Below are 6,000 nucleotides of genomic sequence, written 5' to 3' on the forward strand. Positions count from 1 at the left end.
TGAGGTGACTTGTTGGTTCACACAAACACATACATACACAAATTCACACACACATGCACAGACACATGTTATCATGCAGTTGCATGCACACACACAGATCTATCTCTCCCTCATGTGAACCATAACCCATACACACATACACAAACAATTCATTTTCATTAGACCACGCATCCCTCCGTCTGCATTCAGATGAGGTTTTAATTCAGGTATTACTAAATGGTTGTGCCTGGTTTTGCTGTTGTAAAAAATAATTGCGATGCCAATAAGTAGTAGTAAACTCTGCCTCGCCCTGAGTTTGAGATATGGCATGCATTGCAGGGTCATGTGTTTCCGATCTGATCTGTATTGTCATATTACGTTCCCAGCGCCTGCTGCACAATGCAATAGAAAGTCTTCACCCCACCTCTGAATTGTATCAATTACCATTATCCACAAGATAATGCTACAAACAAGTGAGAAAATAATATAGAAACTCGACAGTAATTGACAATAATTAGGATGTCATTGAATAATCACATTGCCTCATACGTTTTGTTTAAGTAGCGTGTGGGGTTTTATGCTTGGCAGGATATCACAGCAGATTTACTACTGCTCCATTGGCAGATCCCCAAGAAAGTGAGAGCAGTGAATAAAAAAGCTGAACATTTTCACAGGCCGTATGGAGCCATCTGCACCCCAAGTCCCACACGCAACTTGTTACACACCCCGTCTAGACGCCCCAGCAGATTTATAGTGTCAGGCCCTGATATCAAAGTCTGTATGCGCTCCTTGACACAGATCCTGCATATGTAGGCAATAACCCGTGCCCCATACATGGCCATGTGTATTCTAAGATGATCAAATAAAATCAAGAAGTCCATCATCAGTCGATCAATCCACATGAGTATTGCAGTCATGTTTTTCCATACAGTAATGTCATTATTTTATTCAATAGGATGTGGATCAAAGGTTCTGGGTTAGTTCTCTGGTAAAGCTACAGCAGATAAAGAGTAGAGAGGGGTCCGATTAATTCAAAATGGGTTTTCTTTACCTGAATTGTGTTCACCTGAAACTACATGTTGAAAGATAGTTTGATAGGGTACATACAGTTGGACTAGACATTATTCCACATGAACAAAAACATGTTTGGGGTCATGTAACAGAAAGATTTACATTTCTATCTGATCAGTAAAGATAACTAGAGAGAAACTGCATATTTGAGGCGTCACACTCTACTGAGTGGAGGTCAAAATGAGAGGGAAAAACCTTCTCCAAAAGCAGGACCTGAGGCAAAGGCCTCAAGGGGGCCACTATACCACCAGTATCCCCCCTCCCCCCTGCACACTTGCACGCCCATGACAGAGGCCTGTCCAGCCACACATCCCCCACACCAACAGAGGCCTGTCACTTTCTCTCTGTTAAGCAGCCCCATAGCAGAGGACCCATAAAGCATCTGCCCCCTCCACCTCATGACCCTGACTGGGGCCAAGTAGTAACTAACAGATGTCCCATTCAAAATGCTCTACGTGTATGAGGTGACCTCTTCTTTGAGTTTTGGGGGAAGTGTGACTCCACAGATAACAGTTTTTCTCAATGCTTGGTCATGTTACATGGTATTTGGGTTTTTGTGTTAAAGGTTGACAGCAATGATGATTTAAATGCACGAAGTAGCTAACGTATTTTACTTATAGTAAGATTAGTAAGATTAGTTTAGAATAATGCCGACAACAGTTACTGTATAAGTTGTCTCGCGTTCCGATACCTCCAAAATCACGTTGTTTTCACGCCTCCCTTGGAGGTCTGGAGAATTGTGTATTGGAAAAGCGGTTATAATGGTCTGCTGGCTCCCAGCAGCAATATTATAATTGGATGTTACATTTCAAGAACCCTCCCCCCACACACTCGATGAAGGGGGTGGTACATGTTATGCTCGACACTGTTTTCCGACCGGGTAGGACACATTTTGTATAAAGTTGTTCTTTACGCTAGCTAGTTTGCAACATTGGCAATAAAAACACATGGCATGCCCCCCATAACTCTCTCCCTGTGTGTGTGTGTGTGTGTGTGTGTGTGTGTGTGTGTGTGTGTGTGTGTGTGTGTGTGTGTGTGTGTGTGTGTGTGTGTGTGTGTGTGTGTGTGTGTGTGTGTGTGTGTGTGTGTGTGTGTGTGTGTGTGTGTGTGTGTGGACGGAGACAGGTGTGCTGGAGTCAGAGCAGATCCCCACCAGCTGCAATCTGTTCCATAATCAAGACCTCTACAATTACTCAGTCCTGCCACTTACACACTGCCAGATCGTAATCTTTGCCCAGTCAGTCCATGTTTCTAGCTGTTTGTTCCTGTTATGGCTGTTTCCCTTGCCTGATGCTGTTTTCCTCTCCGCTACAGTTCTGTCTGCTCTGGTCCCTGTCTCCAGTCCGACTTCTCGTCAGTCCTGCTACTCTGTTCTGGATTCCCCACTCTACGCTCCCTTGAATTCCCCTCCGGACCTGCTTACCCTGTCACCACACCTCTCGCTCCAGCCTCAGCCTCCGCACCTGGTTTTCAGCAACCCGCCCGAGCTTCCCCTGGCCTGCACTCAATCTTCCCCCCATGTTTCAATAAATACCTTGGCTACCTCATCCCAGTCTCCTCGTCTGAGTCTGCTCTTGGGTTCACCTGTTCCGCTCCACGTGACATATGAGGCTGAATGAACTGTTTTGCTGCCAGACAAGGCTCCAATGATAGCCAGGTGTAGCAGTGGTAAGGTGTTGGGACTGCTGTTGGGACTTATGTAGGCCCTAATAGTTTGTTGGGACCGTTTGTCACTATTATATTGCAATTAATGTGTTGTTTAGTGTTGTGTAGTTGCTTTGCTGGCATGCATCTAAGAAAATGTTGGGGAGTTTGCCCCACCAAAATTGACATGCTAAAATCTCCACTACAAAAGAGCAGACAGTTTGTTCTTCTCACAGTGTTCAGTTTGTGGTTCCTGATCCACAACACTAGTCCCTCATAGTCCAATTTGTGCAACAGGTTTATTTGTAAGTTCTGGAAGTTTGGGTAGAACCTGCCAGGTGTCAAAGCAAACACCTTCTGATCAAGATGCACACTTACTATGGTTGATGTCTTCAGATCTACTTGAGATTGAGTGCTTTCCAGACTCTGTCTTCAGCTCACAGTCTTTATCAAATGGCTGCATGAGGTCCATCTGCTCTCCAATGGTCCTGCTGACTTTCTGTGCAATGTCAAACTGGACTTGATGTTGATGTTGGATGAGGTCTTTTGTGAGGCGCACATGGTATTCGAGGTTCTTGCATCTAATACTTTGGTATTGCTCTGGGCCAACATATACTAGTTCTTTCCAGAGGACCTCTAAGTATCTGTGACTTTGTACCAGAAGTAGTTGTAACATTGACCTTAAATAAAAGCAAAATACGATTTTAATATCTGAGACCGACATCATGCATTATGCTACATATTTGCAATGAACTTTGGTCTTTATCAGTTACTTAATTGTCAAGGGAAAAAACTAACTACACTTAGAAAAAAGGGTTCCAAAAGGGTTCTTCAACTTTCCCCATAGGAGAACCCTTTTGGGTTCCATGTAGAACCCTATGTGGAAAGGGTTCTACATGGAACCAAAAAGGGTACTACCTGGAACCAAAAAGGGTTCTTTAAAGGGTTCCCCTATGGGGACAGCCAAAGAACCCTTTTAGGTTGCAGATAGCACCTTTTTGTTTTCTAAGAGTGTGTATGTAAATGAATTAGGCTACAATTGTCACTATGATCAACTGAAAATATTACAAATGTGAGCCTGTAGGACGTGTGCAACAGTGTTTTCGACCTATATGATAAGTCTATGAAGAGTGTAATGAGTAATACTGGGTTAATAAACAAACAAACAAAAGTTCACCTGTAGCTGCATGGTCGATTTCACGATCATTCTCACACACTGTTGCACCTACGACCCTAATCTAGTGAGCACCTCCGCCCAAGCAAGGCATTTGATTGGTTTGACGTGTTGTGAGGCATCACTGATTTACACCGGGTTCCCAACACTTTTTTAGCTGACTTTGTGCCATGGACTTCCCCAGGCTTCCAGTTTAGAGAAGCCTGGTTCTCCACTAGGCTACTGTGTAAGTTACACACAGGCTTAAAGCATTGTCCATCAGGACCACAGAGTGCAAACCTTATGAAAATCAACCACTCACACAGCATGCGGTGAGATTTCAATTAAGCGGAGCAAATGGATTTAGAAATAAATGGACATGCAGTGTGCCTGTTTTATCTCATGACTCACACTGGAAAAGGCTGTATCAACTGCTGCTGCTCCTGCTGTGTAATCTCCTTAATATAAAACTCATATAAAACAAGACCATAATTGCATCGCCCACAGACAAACGATTATTCACCAGACTTCCAGAAACCTGGGGGGACACTTCCTGAATAACCCACACACACACACATTTCTGCTTGTCTCACACACAGACATACACACACACACCACTGCACCTTTCACAGACATAAGAATACACATATACACAGACACACACACACACACTTTCCTCTTTTCTAAAGCACACTGTCCAGTCAGTTCACTGATCTACAGTCTGGCAAAATTGGAAAAATATTTTTGGCTCTATGCCATTCATACATCATACATTGGCTCTAAGCCCTTTAGCCCCAGGTGACCAAAGAGGTGGATGGCTCCTCCACATGTTCTATCACTCATCAGTCATTCAACCCAGCTAATGCTCTCCTTGCTCTGTCTGTCTCCCAATCCTCCATCTCTATCACACAGACCCAGCCTTGGGTCAAACTGGCAAACCCAGAAGTTTCAGCATGCATGAAGTATGTTAATATCGTTCCCTATAAACCATAATTGGTTCCCTTTAGCGACTCAGCAAAGCTGAGCAATGAGAGCCATCTGTCGCTAAATAAAGAATGAAGCCTGGCAGAAGGAGAACAATGAAGCTACAGTTGTTGGATAAGTATTATGACAGTATTGTATTCTTATTGAGTTCATCCTGCTTCTTGCCCATTTATTTCAAATGTACATTGGCTTCATAGAACTCATTAATTCATTTGGTATGATAAACTCATTATTCCACATTCTCTTATTCATATTTCATAAACACTTTATTCAATTACCTGGATGTCAAATTGAATTAGACAATTGAATTGAGTATGCTTTGAAGGGTTTGACCATAATAACCCAAAAAGTTTACAATTTAAAAAAAATCTCATCTCCACAATGATCAGGAACAACTAAACACAATAAATGTAAGTGTCACAAGGTTTGATCACGTCAGCAATAATCTCAATTGACTGTCAAGAAGACTGAAAAAATCTCAACATTTCCAATTTCTAAATATGGACACAGTAATCAATTCTAAATAACAGCAACAACTCATTCAAAGATCCAAGATCAGTTTCATCCAGGTAAAAATAAATGAATCTCCCATTCTTACCTTTAGCAGACCAGACCGTTTAGAGCTACGCCACCACAGCCTTCAGCACCAGCTCACACAAATGGCCTCGTTGGAACCCAGCACATTCAATAAAGGGGAATGAAAGGATGTCCACTTTGAAGACTGTTCCGGAACCTCTCTCCTTGTGTTCCAACCTGATGACACTTCTGTTCCGAAAAGCCCCTCTGCCACTGATAGCTCAGGCGCCTGAACTCCTCACCTAGACCCTACAGAGGATCCGAGCTAGAGAGAGAGTGGGAAAGAAAGAGAGAGGAGGATAAAAGGTCTTTTAAACTGAGAGAGAAGCATTCTGGTCAGACCCCCATTCTTCAACTACAGCCCTTAAATAGCTGTCACTTTCCCTCCCTCCTCTCCTTTCTCCCTCCCTCCCTCCTCTCCTTTCTCCCTCCCTCCCTCCCTCCCTCCCTCCCTCCCTCCCTCCCTCCCTCCCTCCCTCCCTCCCTCCCTCCCTCCCTCCCTCCCTCCCTCCCTCCCTCCCTCCCTCCCTCTTTCTTACTGTTGGAGTTAGCTGGGCTGCTGCATTGAAGTGGTATGTTGTTGTTCTTACTGG

At 43.8% G+C, this 6,000-nt stretch overlaps 1 protein-coding gene across 7 annotated transcripts in view; it reads right to left on the reverse strand.

Moving 5' to 3' along the window:
* The window catches only part of tnca (tenascin Ca), a 42,742-nt gene extending 36,996 nt beyond the window's left edge, over positions 1-5,746 (reverse strand). For all 7 annotated transcript variants that reach the window (XM_071350810.1, XM_071350809.1, XM_071350808.1 and 4 more), the window contains exon 1: positions 5,430-5,746. The gene's annotated coding sequence lies outside the window, so the exon portion shown is untranslated. The remainder of the gene's footprint in view (positions 1-5,429) is intronic.
* Positions 5,747-6,000: the final 254 nt, after the last annotated feature.

The sequence above is a fragment of the Salvelinus alpinus genome, chromosome 18 (genome assembly GCF_045679555.1).
Source record: "Salvelinus alpinus chromosome 18, SLU_Salpinus.1, whole genome shotgun sequence".
NCBI classification, from domain to species: Eukaryota; Metazoa; Chordata; class Actinopteri; order Salmoniformes; family Salmonidae; genus Salvelinus; species Salvelinus alpinus.